This window comes from Oncorhynchus mykiss, chromosome 7 (genome assembly GCF_057628025.1).
Source record: "Oncorhynchus mykiss isolate SJ-2025 chromosome 7, ASM5762802v1, whole genome shotgun sequence".
Taxonomy (NCBI): Eukaryota; Metazoa; Chordata; class Actinopteri; order Salmoniformes; family Salmonidae; genus Oncorhynchus; species Oncorhynchus mykiss.
This window is the reverse complement of record NC_143028.1, coordinates 73,019,636-73,040,875: the sequence shown is the minus strand read 5'-3', so window position 1 is coordinate 73,040,875 and position 21,240 is coordinate 73,019,636. Positions and strand designations below refer to the sequence as shown.

Sequence of the window (21,240 nt, the reverse complement as noted above, 5' to 3'; positions counted from 1 at the left end):
CCGGGTCGAGAGCCAGACCCTGTCCCCCGGTGCAAACACGGGGGCCTCACTGCGGTGTTGGTCAGCGCTCCTCTTCTGCCGTTCGCCCGCTACCCGTAGTGAGTCCTGAACGGCTTTCCATGTGTCCTTGGAGCGCTGTACCCATTCCTCCACCGCAGGAGCCTCGGTCTGGCTCTGATGCCATGGAGCCAGGACCGGCTGGTAACCTAACACACACTCAAAAGGAGACAAGTTAGTTGAGGAGTGGCGTAGGGAGTTCTGAGCTAGTTCAGCCCAGGGAACATACCTTGCCCACTCACCAGGCCGGTCCCGGCAATAGGACCGCAGAAACCTGCCCACCTCTTGATTTACGCGCTCCACCTGCCCATTACTCTCGGGGTGAAAACCTGAGGTTAAGCTGACCGAGACCCCCAGTCTCTCCATAAACGCCCTCCATACTCTGGACGTGAATTGGGGACCCCGATCAGAAACGATGTCCTCAGGCACCCCATAGTGCCGGAAGACATGGGTAAACAAGGCCTCAGCAGTCTGCAGGGCCGTAGGGAGACCGGGCAACGGGATGAGACGACAGGACTTAGAAAACCGATCCACAACGACCAGGATTGTAGTACTTCCCTGGGACGGGGGAAGGTCGGTAAGAAAGTCCACCGATAAGTGTGTCCACGGCCGTTGTGGAACGGGGAGGGGTTGTAATTTCCCTCTAGGCAAGTGCCGAGGAGCCTTGCTCTGAGCACACACGGAGCAGGAGGAGACATAAAATCTCACGTCTTTAGCTAGCGTGGGCCACCAGTATCTCCCTCTCAGACTCCGCACTGTCCTCTCGATGCCAGGATGACCCGAGGAGGGGAGAGTATGAGCCCACCGAATCAGCTTGTCCCGGACCCCCCTCGGTACGTACTGGGTTCCTACTGGACAGTTGGGAGGGGCCGGCTCTGACCGTGAGGCCCCCTCTATCTCTGCGTCCACCTCCCATACCACCGGTGCCACGAGACATGACGGTGAAATGATGGGAGTTGGCTCAACGGGCCGCTCCTCGGTATCATAGAGGCGGGACAGCGCGTCGGCCTTGGTGTTTTGGGAGCCGGGCCGGTATGAGAGGGTAAACCGGAATCTGGTAAAAAACATGGCCCATCTAGCCTGACGTGGATTCATTCTCTTCGCTGCCCGGATATACTCGAGATTACGATGGTCAGTCCAGATGAGAAAAGGGTGTTTAGCCCCCTCAAGCCAATGTCTCCACACCTTCAGAGCCTTGACTACAGCTAACAACTCCCGGTCCCCCACATCATAGTTTCGCTCTGCTGGGCTGAGCTTGCTCGAAAAGAAAGCACAAGGGCGAAGTTTGGGTGGCACACCCGAGCGTTGGGACAGCACGGCTCCGACCCCAGCCTCGGACGCATCCACCTCCACTATGAACGCTAAAGAGGGGTCCGGATGCGCCAACACGGGTGCATTGGTGAACAGCTCCTTCAAACGAGTGAATGCTCTGCCCGCCTCTGCTGACCAGCGCAAGCGCACCGGTCCTCCCTTCAGCAGCGAGGTGATGGGAGCAGCTACCTGACCAAAACCCCGGATAAACCTCCGGTAGTAATTGGCAAACCCTAAAAACCGCTGCACCTCTTTCACCGTGGTCGGAGTCGGCCAATTACGCACGGCTGTAACGCGGTCATCCTCCATCACCACCCCAGAGGTGGAAATACGATATCCCAGGAAGGAAACGGACTGTTTGAAAAACTCACATTTCTCCGCCTTGCAATACAGATCATGCTCCAGCAGTCGCCCAAGTACCTTACGCACCAGAGACACATGCGCCGCGCGTGTGGCAGAATAGATCAAGATGTCATCGATGTACACTACCACTCCCTGCCCGAGCAGGTCTCGGAGAATCTCGTCTACGAAGGATTGGAAAACGGCTGGAGCATTCTTCAACCCGTATGGCATGACGCGGTACTCATAATGACCAGATGTAGTACTGAATGCAGTTTTCCACTCATCCCCTCCCCGGATACGCACCAGATTATACGCGCTCCTCAGGTCCAGTTTTGTGAAGAAGCGCGCCCCGTGAAATGATTCCACCGCGGTGGCGATGAGAGGTAGTGGGTAACTAAACCCCACTGTGATGGAATTTAGACCTCTATAATCAATGCACGGACGCAGACCTCCATCCTTCTTCTTCACAAAAAAGAAGCTCGAGGAGACGGGTGATGCGGAGGGCCGAATGTACCCCTGTCTCAGTGATTCAGTAACGTATGTTTCCATCGCTACCGTCTCCTCCTGGGACAATGGATACACGTGACTCCTAGGAAGTGCAGCGTTCTCCAGAAGGTTTATCACGCAGTCCTCTCGACGATGAGGTGGTAATTGGGTCGCCTTCTTTTTACTGAAGGCGATAGCCAAATCGGCATATTCAGAGGGAATGCGCACGGTGGAAACTTGGTCTGGACTCTCCACCGTAGTCGCACCAACGGCAACTCCTCTACACCTACCTGAACACTCCTCTGACCACCCCTTAAGAGCCCCCTGTCGCCAGGAAATCACCGGGTTGTGTTGAGCTAACCAGGGAACCCCCAACACCACCGGAAACGCAGGTGAATCTATAAGGAACAGACTAATCTGCTCCTTATGATCCCCCTGCGTTACCATGTCCAGTGGCACCGTAGCCTCCCTAATCACTCCTGACCCTAATGGTCGGCTATCTAATGAGTGCACGGGGAAAGGTTGATCTACCGACACCAGGGGAATCCCTAGCCTTAACGCAAGCCCACGATCCATGAAATTCCCAGCTGCGCCTGAATCGACTAGCGCCTTATGCTGTAGAGAGGGAAAAAACCCAGGGAAAGAAATCAAAACATACACATGACCGACAGGAGGCTCTGGGTGAGTCTGGTGCTTACTCACCTGGGGTGATCGAGCAGTGCTCCGCCTGCCCTCCCGACTCCCAGACGAGTTCCTCCAGCACCGGTCTGACGTGTGCCCTCGTCGACCACAACTGGTGCAGGAGGACACTCCTCCTCCGGTCTCCCTCGAAGCTGCCCCTCCTAATTCCATAGGGATAGGGGCAGGAGGGCTGGGAAGTGGAAACGACAGGGCCTGATCCGAACGCCCGCGAGCAGCCAGCAGATTGTCGAGACGGATAGCCAAGTCAATGAGCTCATCCAGTGTGCAGGTGGTGTCCCGACATGCCAGCTCCCTGCGGACGTCCTCCCTGAGACTGCATCTGAAATGGTCGACCAAGGCCCTGTCGTTCCATCCTGCTCCTGCGGCCAAGGTCCTGAACTCTAGAGCAAAGTCCTGAGCGCTCCTCGTCTCCTGCCGCAGGTGGAACAGCCGTTCACCCGCCGCCCGACCCTCTGGTGGATGGTCAAAAACAGCTCGGAATCGGCGGGTGAACTCTGGGTAATTATCCCTCGCCGAGTCCGGGCCATTCCATACTGCGTTGGCCCACTCGAGGGCTCGCCCAGTCAAGCAGGAGACGAGGGCGCTCACGCTCTCCTCTCCAGAGGGAGCAGGACGCACGGTAGCCAGGTATAGCTCCAGTTGAAGGAGGAAACCCTGGCACCCAGCCGCCGTTCCGTCATACTCCCGTGGGAGTGTCAACCGCAGAGCCCCGGAGCCAGATGTGGTCGTAGGAACAGGAGGTGCTGGAGAAGGGGGTGCTAGCGATGATGTGGGAAGACCACTCCTCTCCCATCGATCCATCCTCTCCATCATTTGGTCCATGGCAGAACCAATCCGATGGAGCACGCTGGTGTGGTGGAGGACTCTCTCCTCCATCGATGGGAGAGGAGACGCGGCTGCTCCTGCTGATTCCATGGGTGGTGCGGGATTCTGTCACGTATTAACAAGGTAGGTGGAATCAAGCGCAGAGAGCAGGTGCAGTGAGTCGATAGTTTATTCAACGGAACAAACACTGAAAACCCGAAAACAGGGTGAAATAATCCAACACAGGATTAAGATATATCGGAGCAAATAACACAATACGTATTCACTAAAATACATGAAACCAAAACAATCCCGCACGAAACAAGGGCGGGACAACCTACTATAAATAAGGACGTCAATAAACTAAAATACACACAGGTGAAACTAATAAGACAAAACCAACAGACAAACGAAAAAGGGATCGATGGTGGCTAGTAGGACGGTGACGACGACCGCCGAGCACCGCCCGAACAGGCAGGAGAGCCAACTTCGGCGGAAGTCGTGACAGCGGCTCTGTTCCTTCATTGGACGAGTCGAGTCAGCTGTCTGTTCCCGCCCATGAACTCTGCAGTCATTGGTCCAATTCAATTCAAAATAAAATCAGGAAATGAAACTTAACATTCTTCAGGACTAAACAACAGCAAACAGACTTTCTCTCCTCTATCAGAGAATGGTTACAGTATTACTGAGATCCTTGTTCTAACTGAAAACCATTCTGTCCTGCTGAGCTGATTTAGGTGCCAGTAAAGGAATATCTGGAAATATTATTCTTACATTTCAGTTTATATTACATGTATTATTACTATTTAGTAAAATATAGTTTTAGCAAAGAACTTCATAACACAGGATCAAATGTTTTGCACACACTAGAAAGTTAAAATGTGTGTGTGTGTGTGTGTGTGTGTGTGTGTGTGTGTGTGTGTCGAGCATTTCCTAATGGATGTAGGGAGAGGGGTAGAGAGAGACAGAGACAGGCAAGGAGGGAGGGCTCAGGGAGCGATTGACTTGAAGAAAACAGTTTACATCACAGTGAGAGACGGAGGGATGGGATGTAGGACAGAGCGAGAGAGGGATGGAGTACTAACACTAGGGTTGGGCGGTTTCCAGATTTTCATATCTTCATATCGTCCTTCTATTATCCGGGGATTTACATTTTAGTACACAAGGGGGCGCCAAAAAACGGAAAAATAACCATTGGGCATCTGTTACCGGAATGCTAACAAAAATAGCACAAGTAATAGCGAAGTTCCATGGAGGCTGCTTGCTAAATGTGCTAGCGAGCGCAAAGACAGTAATCCAGCTCATAAAGATGTACATATATAGGTAGGAGCTTGGACATTTACAAATTAATGTGAACAAGAGACATTGTGCAAATGAAAAAAGTTTTGACACATGCTTGTCTGAAGGAAGAACAGTACTTGCTCTGAAGCGTGTACACACAGTGTCTGTCTGGAGTCTGGAGTCGCTAGGGCTACAGGCCTGTCTGCTCTGCTGTCATTTCTCCTTGGCATCAGACTCATTTTGTGTTTCAGTTCCTCTTCTCCACTCGGATGGGTATTCTATCTGCAGAAAACACTCTGACTGATGTCAGAGTTTAATATATACAGTGCCTTGCGAAAGTATTCTTAACTTTGCGACCTTTTGCCACATTTCAGGCTTCAAACATAAAGATATAAAACTGTATTTTTTTGTGAAGAATCAACAACAAGTGGGACACAATCATGAAGTGGAACGACATTTATTGGATATTTCAAACTTTTTTAACAAATCAAAAACTGAAAAATTGGGCGTGCAAAATTATTCAGCCCCCTTAAGTTAATACTTTGTAGCGCCACCTTTTGCTGCGATTACAGCTGTAAGTCGCTTGGGGTATGTCTCTATCAGTTTTGCACATCGAGAGACTGACATATTTTCCCATTCCTCCTTGCAAAACAGCTCGAGCTCAGTGAGGTTGGATGGAGAGCATTTGTGAATAGCAGTTTTCAGTTCTTTCCACAGATTCTCGATTGGATTCAGGTCTGGACTTTGACTTGGCCATTCTAACACCTGGATATGTTTATTTTTTAACCATTCCATTGTAGATTTTGCTTTATGTTTTGGATCATTGTCTTGTTGGAAGACAAATCTCGGTCCCAGTCTCAGGTCTTTTGCAGACTCCATCAGGTTTTATTCCAGGATGGTCCTGTATTTGGCTCCATCCATCTTCCCATCAATTTTAACCATCTTCCCTGTCCCTGCTGAAGAAAAGCAGGCCCAAACCATGATGCTGCCACCACCATGTTTGACAGTGGGGATGGTGTGTTCAGCTGTGTTGCTTTTACGCCAAACATAACGTTTTGCATTGTTGCCAAAAAGTTCAATTTTGGTTTCATCTGACCAGAGCACCTTCTTCCACATGTTTGGTGTGTCTCCCAGGTGGCTTGTGGCAAACTTTAAACAACACTTTTTAAGGATATCTTTAAGAAATGGCTTTCTTCTTGCCACTCTTCCATAAAGGCCAGATTTGTGCAATATACAACTGATTGTTGTCCTATGGACAGAGTCTCCCACCTCAGCTGTAGATCTCTGCAGTTCATCCAGAGTGATCATGGGCCTCTTGGCTGCATCTCTGATCAGTCTTCTCCTTGTATGAGCTGAAAGTTTAGAGGGACGGCCAGGTCTTGGTAGATTTGCAGTGGTCTGATACTCCTTCCATTTCAATAGTATCTCTTGCACAGTGCTCCTTGGGATGTTTAAAGCTTGGGAAATCTTTTTGTATCCAAATCCGGCTTTAAACTTCTTCACAACAGTATCTCGGACCTGCCTGGTGTGTTCTTTGTTCTTCATGATGCTCTCTGCGCTTTTAACGGACCTCTGAGACTATCACAGTGCAGGTGCATTTATACGGAGACTTGATTACACACAGGTGGATTGTATTTATCATCATTAGTCATTTAGGTCAACATTGGATCATTCAGAGATCCTCACTGAACTTCTGGAGAGAGTTTGCTGCACTGAAAGTAAAGGGGCTGAATAATTTTGCACGCCCAATTTTTCAGTTTTTGATTTGTTAAAAAAGTTTGAAATATCCAATAAATGTCTTTCCACTTCATGATTGTGTCCCACTTGTTGTTGATTCTTCACAAAAAAATACAGTTTTATATCTTTATGTTTGAAGCCTGAAATGTGGCAAAAGGTTGCAAAGTTCAAGGGGGCCGAATACTTGTATATAAACTCAGCTAAAAAAGAAACGTCCTCTCACTGTCAACTGCATTTATTTTCAGCAAATTGAAAGTGTAAATATTTGTATGAACATAACAAGATTCAACAACTGAGACATAAACTGAACAAGTTCCACATGTGACTAACAGAAATTGAATAATGTGTCCCTGAACAAAGGTGGGTCAAAAGTAACAGTCAGTATCTGGTGTAAGTACTGTAGTGCATCTCCACCTCATGTACTGCACCAGATTTGCCAGTTCTTGCTATGAGATGTTACCCCACTATTCCACCAAGGCACCTGCAAGTTCCCGGACGTTTCTGGGGTGAAAGGCCATAGCCCTCACCCTCTGATCCAACAGGTTCCAGACGTGCCCAATGGGATTGAGATCCGTGCTCTTCACTGGCCATGGCAGAACACTGACATTTCTGTCTAGCATGAAATCATGCACAGAATGAGCAGTATGGCTGGTGGCATTGTCATGCTGGAGGGTCATGTCAGGATGAGCCTACAGGAAGGATACCAGGTGAGGGAGGAGGATGTCATCCCTGTAGCGCACAGCGTTGATATTGCCTGCAATGACAACAAGCTCAGTCTGATGATGCTGTGACATGACGGACCCTCCACCTCCAAATCGATCTCGCTCCAGAGTACAGGCCTCGGTGTAATGCTCATTCCTTCGATGATCAACGCGAATCTGACCATCACCCCTGTTGAGACAAAACCGCAACTCGTCAGTGAAGAGCCCTTTTTGCCAGTCCTGTCCAGCGACGGTGGGTTTGTACCCATAGGCGACGTTGTTGCCGGTGATGTCTGGTGAGGACCTGCCTTACAACAGGCCTACAAGCCCTCAGTCCAGCCTCTCTCAGCCTATTGAGGACAGTCTGAGCACTGATGGAGGGATTGTGCGTTCCTGGTGTAACTCTGGCAGTTGTTGTTGCCATCCTGTACCTGTCCCGCAAGTGTGATGTTCAGATGTACCGATCCTGTGCAGGTGTTGTTACACTGTGGTCTGCCACTGCGAGGACGATCAGCTGTCCATCCTGTCTCCCTGTAGCTCTGTCTTAGGCATCTCATAGTACGGACATTGCAATTTATTGCCCTGGCCACATCTGCAGTCCTCATGCCTCCTTGCAGCATACCTAAGGCATGCCTAAGTCACACAGATGAGCAGGGACCCTGGGCATCTTTGTTTTGGTGTTTTTCAGAGTCAGTAGAAAGGCCTCTTTAGTGTCCTAATTTTTCATAACTGTGACCTTAATTGCCTACCGTCTGTAAGCTGTTAGTGTCTTAACGACCGTTCCACAGGTGCATGTTCATTAATTGTTTATGGTTCATTGAAGAAGAATTTGAACAGTGCTGGTTTGGAAAGTTATTTTGATTTTTACGAATTATCTTTGAAAGACAGGGTCCTGAAAAAGGGATATTTCTTTTTTTGCTGAGTTTATATACAGTGCATTTGGAAAGTATTCAGACCCCTTGACCTTTTCCACATTTTGTTACGTTACAGGGTTATTCTAAAATGTATTATATAATTTTTCCCCCTCGTCAATCTACACACAATACCCCATAGTGACAAAGCAAAAACAGGTTTTTAGAATTTTTTGCAAATGTATTGAATTATTATTATTTTTATATCACATTTACATAACTACTCTGACCTTTTACTCTCAAGTGGCGCAGTGGTCGAAGACACTGCATCTCAGTGCGAGAGGCGTCACTCCAGTACCTGGTTCAACTCCAGGCTGCATCACAAATGGCCGTGATTCGAAGTCCCATAGGGCGGTTCACAATTGGCCCAGCGTTGCTGGGGTAGGCCGTCATTGTAAGTAAGAATTTGTTCTTAACTGACTTGACTAGTTAAATTAATGTTAAATGGAAAAAAAAACAATTAGAATAATTTACCAAGTACTTTGTTGAAGCACCTTTAGCAGTGATTACAGCCTCGAGTTATCTGGGGTTTGACAGTACAAGCTTGACACACCTGTATTTGGGGAGTCTCTCCCATTCTTCTCTGCAGGACCTCTAAAACTCTGTCAGTGTTGCTGCACAGCTATTTTCAGAGATGTTCGATCGGGTTCAAGTCTGGGCTCTGGCTGGGCCACTCAAGGATATTCAGAAGCAAGGACATCCCGAAGCAACTCCTGTGTTGCCTTGGCTGTGTGTTTAGGGTCTTTGTCCTGTTGGAAGGTGAGGTTTTCATCAAAGATCTCTTTGTACTTTTCTCTGTTAATCTTTGCCTCGATCCTGTCTAGTTGTGCATATGCTACACATCAGAACACAAGGAATAGTGTTTTTTAAATTAGTGAAGCCTTTACACTGTGTTGAAGGACAAGTAAATGTGGCTAATTTGGCCAATATCACCTGCTTTTAGATGGAACTGGCTGTGTGGGTGGACAGCCTAATGGGATATAAGTGTGTGTTGGATTGCCTTCAGTCATATAGGGGTTAGGTATGTGTGTGTCTGTGTGCTACAACCTAGCCTATGAATGACAGTTTACAACGTAGGTACACACAGGTCGAGAGAGATTTTAGGTGACAGACAGTGACATTCAATACCGCCTTGCACACTCTTGTCTGCATCTAGCTGATATAGGGTGTAATCATTAGTCCAACAATTGCAAAAGAGATTTTCTATTGAACAAATTCAAGTATGTTTATCCCCGTATTGTTCCGCTTGCTTCCGTTTAAGGAAACATTTTCATCAGAATCGGCGGAATGAATACACCCCTGATCCCTGATCAATGTACAACACACCAGCTGTATGTGCTATCAGGCAAAAAAAAAATCCAAGCCAAACAGCCTACATCGTTGTCACCATATTAGCTAATTTAACATTATAGTCAGCATAGCTAATATAACTGTTATTTATTTAACCTTTATTTAACTAGGCAAATCAGTTAACAAATTCTTATTTACAATGACGGCCTACCCCAGCCAAGCCCTAACCCTGACCACTCTGGGCCAATTTTGCTCCGCCCTATAGGACTTCCAATCACGGCCGGTTGTGATACAGCCTGGAATCAAACCAGGATCTGTAGTGACGCCTCTAGCACTGTGATGCAGTGCCTTAGACCGCAGACCCATGCAGTAACGTTAGTGTACAGTCAGTAAGCAGTTACAACTGCAGGCCCCGGTGGCAATAAATTCGTAATACCAAAAGCTTACCTTTACTTGGAAGAGTTCCAGTGTTGTGTTAGATAGTCATAGCCAGCTAGCTAACATAGCATCCCTCTGTTATAGCCAGCTAGCTAACATAGCATCCCTCTGTTATAGCCAGCTAGCTAACATAGCATCCCTCTGTTATAGCCAGCTAGCTAACGTAGTATCCCTCTGTTATAGCCAGCTAGCTAACGTAGCATCCCTCTGTTATAGCCAGCTAGCTAACGTAGAATCCCTCTGTTATAGCCAGCTAGCTAACAAAGCATCCCTCTGTTATAGCCAGCTAGCCAACATAGCATCCCTCTGTTATAGCCAGCTAGCCAACATAGCATCCCTCTGTTATAGCCAGCTAGCTAACGTAGCATCCCTCTGTTATAGCCAGCTAGCTAACATAGCATCCCTCTGTTATAGCCAGCTAGCTAACGTAGCATCCCTCTGTTATAGCCAGCTAGCTAACGTAGCATCCCTCTGTTATAGCCAGCTAGCTAACGTAGCATCCCTTTGTTATAGCCAGCTAGCTAACAAAGCATCCCTCTGTTTGAGCAGGGTGTTTCAGTAGGCTACACTAGCTAGCTGCATTTGCCAGCTAAGTAAGTGAAACTGAAATTGAAAAAAAATGAATGCTTGAATTTGTTCAAAACTGTTCAACTATTGTATTTCTCTCTCTTTGAGTCAACTAATCACCACATTTCATGCACTGCAGTGCTAACTACCTGTAGCTTATGCTTTCAGTATTAGATTAATTCTCTGAACCTATCATGATTCAAGATATGACTGAGACGCAGGAGGCGCATAATACAGTTCTCAATAATTTATTATAACACGGGGCAAAGGGCAGGTCGAGGACAGGCAGAGGTTCGTAATCAGGTCAGAGTCAGGCAGGTACAGGATGGCAAGCAGGCAGGCTCGGGAGCAGGCAGAGGTTTGCAATCAGGTCATTGTCAGGCAGGTACAGGGCGGCAGGCAGGCTTGGGGTCAGGGCAGGCAGAGGCTCTTAATCAGGTCAGAGTCAGGCAGGTACAGGATGGCAGGCAGGCTTGGGGTCAGGGCAGGCAGAGGCTCTTAATCAGGTCAGAGTAAGGCAGGTACAGGATGGCAGGCAGGCTTGGGGTCAGAGCAGGCAGAATGGTCAGAACTGGGAAAACTAGGAAACAAACACTAGAGAAACGAAACCGGGAAAGAACGCTGGTAAAACCTGAGAAGACAAACTGGCAACAGACAAACAGAGAACACAGGTATAAATGCTCAAGGGATAATGGGGAAGATGGGCTACACCTGGAGGGGGTTGGAGACAAGCACATAGACAGGTGAAACCGATCAGGGTGTGACTGTCACATCTGCTCCTGCAACGCCCTCTAGTGGTCATCCTGTTTCTCTTTGACCTGCCGCCTCCCCCAGTGCTCTTTCCCTCTGTGTGTGTGTGTGCGTGTGTGTGTGTGTGTGTGTGTGTGTGTGTGTGTGATTATGCGGCCGGAAACAGGTGTGCTGGAGTCTAAGCAGATCCGCAACCCATAGTCAAGACCTCTACAAATACTCAGTCCTGCCACTCCCACAATGCCAGATCGTAACCTCTGCTCAGTCAGTTACGCTTCTAGCTATTTGTTACAACTCAGATCCTGTTACCCTGCTCTGCCTGTTTCCCTGCCTGATGCTGTTTTCCTGTTGACCTGCCCAATGCTGTTTTTCTGCCCGCTCTGACTCCCGTCTCCTGTCCCACGTGCTCTGTCCTGGATTCCCCACTCCACTACTCCCTTGGATTCCTCCCCGGACCTGCCTACCCTATCTCAAACCCCCTCACTCCAGCATCAGCCTCCGCACCTGGTCTCCAGCAACCCGCCCGAGCTTCCCCTGGCCTGCACTCCATCTTCCCCCTGTGTTCCAATAAATACCTTGGTTACTTCATCCCCGTCTCTTTGCCTGAGTCTGCTCTTGGGTTCAACCATTCTGCTCCGCCTAACAGTGACAGAACATTTGATTTGGTGGACAACATGTCAGTTCATGCTGCAAGAGCTCTGATAGGCTAGAAGACGTACTCCGGAAGTTGTCATAATTACTGTGTAAGTCTATGGAAGGGGATGAGAACATTGAGACTCTTAGGTTTTGTAGTGAAATCAATGTACCCAGAGGAGGACTACTATGGTGTTACCCTACAGAGTGCTGTTGAGGCTACTGTAGACCTTCTTTGCAAAATAGAGTTTTAATCAGTAACTTGGTCACGTGATTATATTTAGTATCGTTTTATACTAAAAATGATCATTTTTAAAATGTTTTACAATTTACATTTTTATGGAATGTATATATTCCCTCAACAAAGTAGTTATCAGAAAATTCATTTCTAGTGGGAAAAGACAAGGGCCATTTCTTCTATTTTTTGTTGAAGTACTGCAAAAGGCTGATCATTAAGGCTGGTCATGGGTCACATTAAGGCTGGTCATGGCCCACATTAAGGCCGGTCATGGCCCACATTAAGGCCGGTCATGGCCCACATTAAGGCCGGTCATGGCCCACATTAAGGCCGGTCATGGCCCACATTAAGGCCGGTCATGGCCCACATTAAGGTCGGTCATGGCCCACATTAAGGTCGGTCATGACCCACATTAAAGCCGGTCATGGCCTATTGTAAGGCCAGTCATGGCCAACATTAAGGCCAGTCATGGCCCAGATCAAGGCTAGCATGCCAGGCACACTGGACCCACTCCAATTTACCTACCGCTCCAACAGCTGCATGGAAGATACCATTTCTATCGGTATTCACACGGCAGCAACACATCTGGACAAGAGGAACGCCTAGAGTATGTGAGAATTCTGTTCATCAGGACAAGAGGAACACCTACAGTATGTGAGAATTCTGTTCATCAGGACAAGAGGAATACCTACAGTATGTGATAATTCTGTTCATCAGGACAAGAGGAACACCTACAGTATGTGAGAATTCTGTTCATCAGGACAAGAGGAACACCTACAGTATGTGAGAATTCTGTTCATCAGGACAAGAGGAACACCTACAGTTTGTGAGAATTTTGTTCATCTGGACAGGAAAAACACCTACAGTGTGTGATAATTCTGTTCATCAGGACAAGAGGAACACCTACAGTATGTGAGATGCATTTCATTGACTACAGTTCAGCATTCAACACTATTGTTCCCTCAAAGCTCGAGACCCAGATCAGGGCAACAACACCTCCTCCACACTGACTCTTAACACAGGGGCCCCCCAGGGGTGTGTACTCAGCCTTCTGCTGTAGTCCCTGTTCACCCATGACTGCGTGGCTTTGCTCAACACCAACTTCATCATCAAGTTTGCTGCCGACACCAACAACGACGTGTCAGCCTATAGAGAGGAGGTAAGTGAACTGGCCCTGTTGTGCCTATTGACCTGCCCAATGCTGTTTTTCTGCCTGTTCTGACTCACGTCTCCTGTCCCACGTCTCGTCATCCTGCTGCTCTGTCCTAGATTCCCCACTCCACTACTCCCTTGGATTCCTCCCCGGACCTGCTTACCCTCTCTCAAACCCCCTCACTGAGGACAACCACCTCTACAAACATCAGCAAAAACAAAGGAGTTGATTGTTCACTTCAGGAAGCAGAGGGAACATGCCCCGATCTACATCAATGGGACTGCAGTAGAGAGAATCAGCAGTTTTAAGTTTGTCGGTGTCCACATCACCAAGGACTTGACATGGACCAACAAACCCACCAGTCTTGTCAAGAGGGCGCAAAAACGTCCTAAAGTGGCTGAAGAAATTTGGCATGTCACCCTCGGTCCTACTCCAAATAATACTGCTGCACCATCGATAGGGTCCTGACCGGTTGAATCACGACTTGGTACAGGAATTGCTTTGTCCACGACCACAAGGCTTCCAGCGGGTGGGGAAGACAGCCCAGTACATCACTGGGACTGTGCTCCCACCCATCCAGGACATCTACACCAAACGGTCCCGGAGGAAGGTACACAGCATCATCAAGGACCCCACACAACCCAGCCACGAGCTGTTCACTCCCTTACCGTCGGGCAGACGGTGTCGTAGCATGACGTTTGATACCAACAGGCTCAGAGACAGTTTCTATCTACAAGCCATCAGACTGCTGAACACTTGAACTGGACTGACCACCTGTTCTGACTTGCCACACCTTAGCTAACACACACACACCCACACAGATATATATACACACACACACACACACCCACACACACACACACACACACACACACACACACACACACACACACACACACACACACACACACACACATTCATGCTACACAACCATCACATGCTACACAACCATCACAACTGCTGCAACTGCTGCAGACTCTTATTATGACTGCTAAATGCAGCACAATTTAAACACTTGCCCCCCAATCCCCCCTTCCCCAAAACACATGTAATATAAGACTATAAATTGGGCCTTCCTGTACTATACTTTCGCTAAAATGTTTATTCTATTCTACTCAGCCATTTACTTTATGTTTGTATTCTTATCTTTTATTATTTATTGTTGTTGTATTATTGAGAAGGATGTAAGAATTTCATTGTACAGTGTATACCTTGTGTATCCTGTATATACGACTAACAAACTTGAAAATTGACAATTGAAACTTGATTAAACTCTTTAGAGGAAAGTGGGGTAAGTTGAGACGAAGAGGTAAGTTGAGCCACCCTTGTTTCTAGGAAACCATACACAAAATGAATCATTTGTTTCATTCTGGATCATTGCTACTCTAACTTCCGCAATGCATACAAAGCCCTCTCCTGCACTTCCTTAGCAAATTTGACCATGACTCCATTTTGTTGCTCCCAGCCTATAGACAGAAACTTAGACAGGTGTGCACAGTTCTATCCAACACTGGTCTGACCAATCGGATTCCATGCATCAAGATTGCTTCGATCACGTGGACTGGGATATGTTCCAGATAGCCCCAGACATTAAAATTGATGTATGCGCTGACCCAGTGAGCGAGTTTATTAGTAAGTGCATAGGCGATGTTGTACCCACTGTGACTATTAAAGCTTTTCCTAACCAGAAACCATGGATTGATGGCAGCATTCGCACAAAACTGGAATCGCGAAGCACTGCTTTTAATCATGACAAAGCGACTGGAAACATGAACGAATACAAACAGTGTAGCTATTGTCTTCGCAAGGCAATCAAACAAGCAAAGTTTCAGTATAAAGGCAAAGTAGAGTCGCAATTCAATGGCTCAAACACGAGACGTATGTGGCAGGGTCTACAGTCAATCACGGATTACAAAATGAAAACCAGCCCCGTCGCGAACATCGATGGCTTGCTCTCAGACAATTTAAACAACTTCTTTGCTCGCTTTGAGGACAATACAGTGCCACTGACACGGCCCTCTACCAAAGCCTGCTGGCTCTCCTCTGTGGCCAACGTGAGTAAAACATTTAAACATGTTAGCCCTCGCAAGAATGCCGGACCTGTCAGCATCCATAGCTGTGTCCTCAAAACATGCACAGACCAGCTGACTGGTGTGTTTACAGACATATTCAATCAATCCTTATCCCAGTCTGCTGTCCCCACCTGCTTCAAGATGGCCACCATTGTTCCTGTCCCCAAGAAAGCTAAGGTAACTGAACTAAATGACTATCGCCCCGTTGCACTCACTTCTGTCATCATGAAGTGCTTTGAGAGACTAGTCAAGGATCATATCACCTCTACCCTACCTGATACCCTAGACCTACTCCAATTTGCATACCGCCCCAATAGGTCCACTGACAATGCAATCGTCATCACACAGCACACTACCCTATACCATCTGGACAAGAGGAATACCTGTGTAGGAATGCTGTTCATTGACTACAACTTAGCATTTAACACCAGAGTAACCTACAAACTCCTCATTAAGCTTGAGACCCTGGGTCTCGACCCCGCCCTGTGCAACTGGGTCCTGGACTTTCTGACGGGCCACCCCCAGGTGGTGAATGTAGGAAACAACTTCTCCACCCCGCTGATCCTCAGCACTGGGGCCTCACAAGGGTGTGTTCTCAGCCCTCTCCTGTACTCCCTGTTCACCCATGACTGTGTGGCCATGCACGCCTCCAACTCAATCATGAAGTTTACAGACGACACTACAGTGGTAGGCTTGATTACCAACAACGCCCGGACGGCCTACAGGGAGGAGGTGAGGGCCCTCGGAGTGTGGTGTCACTCAACGTCAACAAAGAGATGATCGTGGACTTCAGGAAACAGCAGAGGTAGCAACCCCCATCCATATCGACAAGACAGTAGTGAAGAAGGTAATTTCCTTGGCACACAACATCACAGACAATCTGAAATGGTCCACCCACATAGACAGCGTGGTGATGAAGGAGCTTCTTCAACCTGAGGAGGCTGAAGAAATTTGGCTTGTCACACTCACAAACTTTTACAGATGCACAATCGAGAGCATACTATCGGACTGTATCACCACCTGGTACGGCAACTGCACTGTCCTCAATCGCACGGCTGTCCAGAGGGTAGTGCAGTCTGCACAACACATCACCGGGGGCAAACAACCTGCCCTCCAGGACACCTCCAGCACTTGATCAGTACAGGTGCATCAAAGCTGAGACTGAAAACCCGCTCATCCATATATTTATATGTACATATTCTTATTCATCCTTTACATTTGTGTGCATAAGGTAGTTGTTGTGAATTTGTTAGATTACTTGTTAGATGTTACAGCAGTGTCGGAACTAGAACACTCACATTAACAGCTGCTAACCATGTGTATGTGACCAATACATTTTGATTTGAGAGTTTCTATGTTATTATATGGGAATGATTTACGGCATAGCAATTAGTTATGTTATATTTAATTGTTGTGGTTATTGCGAGCTGACAGTCAATGTGCCTCCAACTTGTGACAATAGGGCTGGGATTCAATTTCAGGCAGCCGATATAATGCAGCGCATTGAATTGACTTTAAAGGTAATTTACAGTGAATGCGATCTCAGCAAACGTCAGTGAAAATTATTTTAAAAGGCACACTGTCGGCTGCCCATCTCACTGCGTTGTAATGGCCCTCGGATTGAATCCAGGCCTAGAGTTGGTCATTAGTGATGTTACATTTGGAGCACATGGTGGGATTCAATGTCATTTGTGGAATTATTTTTACCACCAACAACTGTGTATTTAGGCATATGAAGGTACCCAATGATCACCAAGACAATTTATAATGCATAAGCAAATTAGAGTTGCTATGAGTCCCCAATGTTAGTGGACATGTTGTATCACTGTAATAACAGCATATTCAACAACACAAGTTATTGGGGCCCAAGCTGAAAGTTGAAAACAATAGTGAAAATACCACCCAAGCAAAGTCCCCTTGGAAACTACATTGAAAAAATATATGAACGGAACGTGAGAACAATTTGAAAGATTTTACTAATTACAGTTCATATAAGGAAATCAGTCAATTGAACTAAATTCATTAGGCCCTAATCTATGGATTTCACATGACTGGAAATACAGATATGCATCTGTTGGTCATAGATACCTTAAAAAAAAAGTAGGGGCGTGTATAAAAAGTATCTGGTGCGTCCACCATTTGCCTCACGTAGCGCGACACATCTCCTTCGCATAGAGGTGATCAAGCTGTTGATTGTGGCCTGTGGAATGTTGTCCCACTCCTCTTCAATGGCTGTGCAAAGTTGGTCGATATTGGTGGACAATGCTGTAGATCCAGAGCATCCCAAACATGCTCAATGCGTGACATGTCTGGTGAGTATGCAGGCCATTTTTTCAGCTTCTAGGAATTTTGTACAGTTGGATGAATGGCACGACAATGGGCCTCACGATCTCGTCATGGTATCATTCAAATTGCAATTGATAAAATGCCATTGTGTTCATTGTCCGTAGCTTATGCCTGCCCATACCATAACCCCACTGCCAAACATGGGGCACCATGTTCACAACGTTGACATCAGCAAACTGCTCACCCACACGACACCATAAACGCTGTCTGCCATCTGCCCAGTGCTGTTGAAACAAGGATAAATCCATTAAGAGCACACTTCTCCAGTGTGCCAGTGGCCATCGAAGGTGAGAATTTGCCCACTGAAGTCAGTTACAACGCCGAACTGCAGTCAGGTCGAGACTCTGATGAGGACGACAAGCACAAAGATGAGCTTCCCTGAGAAGGTTTCTGACAGTTTGTGCAGAAAGACTTTGGTTCTGCACACCCACAGTTTCATCAGTTGTCCAGGTGACTGGTCTCAGATGATTCCGCAAGTGAAGAAGCCAGATGTCAAGGTCCTGGGCTGGTGTGGTTATATATGGTCTGCGGTTGTGAGGCTGGTTGGCCATACGGCCAAATTCTCTAAAACAACGTTGGAGGCATCTTAAGGTCGCGCCATTAACATTAAATTCTATGGCAACAGCTAAGGTGGACATTTCTGTAGTCGGCATGCCAATTGCACGCTCCCTCTAAACTGGACATCTGTGGCTTTATGTTGTGTGACAATATTGCACATTTTAGAGTGGCATTGTATTGTCCCCAGCACAAGATGCACCTGTGTAATGATCATGCTGTTTAATCATCTTCTTGATATGCCACATCTGTCAGATGGATGGATTATCTTGGCAAAGGAGAAATGCTCATTAACAAATTTGTGCACAACATTTGAGAGAAATTGAGTGCATGGAACCTTTCTGGGATCTTTTATTTTCAGTTCATGAAACATGGGACCAACACTTTACATGTTGCATTTATATTTTTTCTCAGTGTATGTCCCCGTCAGTCAAACAATAGCTGGGAAAAAGACACAGTCAGGACCACAGAGTCTACTGTCACTGAACCACAGGTGAGTGATGTCGTGTCTATTGATGGATATCCTGTTTATATGTTGTGATTCGTTGTGAATCGCCAGTGTAGAGCAAATCAGTCATGTAGAGCTAATCAGGCCTCCATTCCAACCATCAAGACCCTCTGTGTTGATAGTCTGGACAGCCTGCTTAGTGGTTGCTTAGAGGTCTGTTATCACAGAGAAAGTATTTGAGTTTCAAAATTGGGGTGTTTAAGGTACCGTGTACTACACTGTCTGTTTGAGTTATAGAGAAGGATGTTGAAGTTGCAGTTATGTTGTGAGGAGAACACACTGGAGTCATTTATCCTTTGGTTGGCGTGGGCAATGTATACTGTAGGTGGAGCTATTTAACAAATCATAACACCACTTGTGGAATCTCAGGGTTTGACCCTGGCATCCTCCCTCTCTCTCTCTTTCTCTCTCTCTCCCTCTCTCTTTCTCTCTCTCTTTCTCTCCCTCTCCCTCTTTCTCTCACTCTCTGTGTGTGTGTGCGTGTGCGTGTGCATGTGTCCGTGGGAGAAGAGATACAGTGCCTTGCGAAAGTATTCGGCCCCCTTGAACTTTGCGACCTTTTGCCACATTTCAGGCTTCAAACATAAAGATATAAAACTGTAATTTTTTTGTGAAGAATCAACAACAAGTGGGACACAATCATGAAGTGGAACAACATTTATTGGATATTTCAGTTGGAAGAGTGCATGGCCACACAGTCATGGGTGAACAGGGAGTACAGGAGAGGGCTGAGAACGTACCCTTGTGAGGCCCCAGTGCTGAGGATCAGCGGGGTGGAGATGTTGTTACCTACCCTCACCACCTGGGGGCGGCCCGTCAGAAAGTCCAGGACCCAGTTGCACAGGGCGTGGTGGAGACCCAGGGTCTCGAGCTTAATGAGGAGTTTGGAGGGTACTCTGGTGTTAAATGCTAAGCTGTAGTCAATGAACAGCATTCTTACATAGGTATTCCTCTTGTTTCGAGCGGGATAGGGTAGTGTGCAGTGTGATGGCAATTGCGTTGTCTGTGGACCTATTGGGGCAGTAAGCAAATTGAGAAGGTTCTGGTGTGTCAGGTAAAGTAGAGGTGATATGATCCTTGACTAGTCTCTCAAAGCACTTCATGATGACAGAAATGAGTGATAGTTATTTAGTTCAGTTGCGCAAAATACAACAGCTTACTTTCAGGCTCTAACCAATAGTGCAAAAAAGGTGTTAGCTGAACAATAGGTAAGTAAAGAAATAAAACAACAGTAAAACGACAGGCTGTATACAGTAGCGAGGCAATAAAAGTAGCGAGGCTACATACAGACACCGGTTAGTCAGGCTGATTGAGGTAGTATGTACATGTAGATATGGTTAAAGTGACAATGCATATATGATGAACAGAGAGTAGCAGTACCGTAAAAGAGGGTTAGGCGGGTGGCGGGTGGCGGGTTGCGGGACACAATGCAGATAGCCCGGAATTGGAACGCAGACTGCGAGCCAGGCCTAATCGCCCAACATCGGTGTTCAACTTCACTAATGCTCTTGTCCCCACAGCAATGTTCCAACATTTAGTGGAAAACCTTCCCAGAATAGTGGATGTTGTTATGGCAGCAAAGGGGGGACCAACTCCATATTAATTCCCATGATTTTGAAATGAGATGTTCAACATCCAGGTGTCCACAAACTTTTGGTCACTTAGTGTATGTAGACGTTAGTTAAAATGATGACAGCAATGTAGGCTGTGTAGGGTTAAGGTATGAAGGTTTGGCTTGGGGATTTTTTTTCACCTGGCCACAGACTGCCGCTGTGTTTTGCACTGAAGTCCACAAGGGAAGGGAAAAGTTGAGAGAAGGAAAGTGTGTAGATGCAAGAAGGAATTGTACAACGAGCAAAGTGATGACGCTGTATGTGTTTGCTATCAAAGTGAACTGTGTGTGCGGGTAATCAGGGATTTATTCATTCTGGCGATTTCTGTTGCTAAACGTTTCTTAAATTGAAACAAACGGAATGAAACGGTATGGGCCTACCTGAATTTGACCAACAGAAACTCTTGTTTTAGTTGCAAAACAGAACTGTTTGGACTAATGACTACACCCGAGATCAGCTAGTTGCAGGCAAGAGTTTGTTAGGCTGTGTAGAATGTGTCGCTGTCTGTCACCTTGATGACTCCAATTTGTCTCTCAACCTGTGCACCTACGTTATAAACGTTCATTCATAGGTTCAGTGGTGGAAAAAGTGCTAAATTGAGTAAAACTAAAGATACCTTAATAGAAAATGACTCAAGTTAAAGTCACCCAGTAAAATACTACTTGAGTAAAAGTCTAAAAGTATTTGGTTTTAAATATACTTAAATTTCAAAAGTAAATGGAATTTCTAAAATGTACTTAAGTAT

General features: G+C 46.8%; 1 long non-coding RNA gene across 1 annotated transcript in view; it reads left to right on the top strand.

Moving 5' to 3' along the window:
• Positions 1-21,240, top strand: part of LOC149982671 (uncharacterized) — a 216,866-nt gene that overhangs the window by 21,809 nt on the left and 173,817 nt on the right. The gene's annotated exons all lie outside the window — the stretch shown is intronic.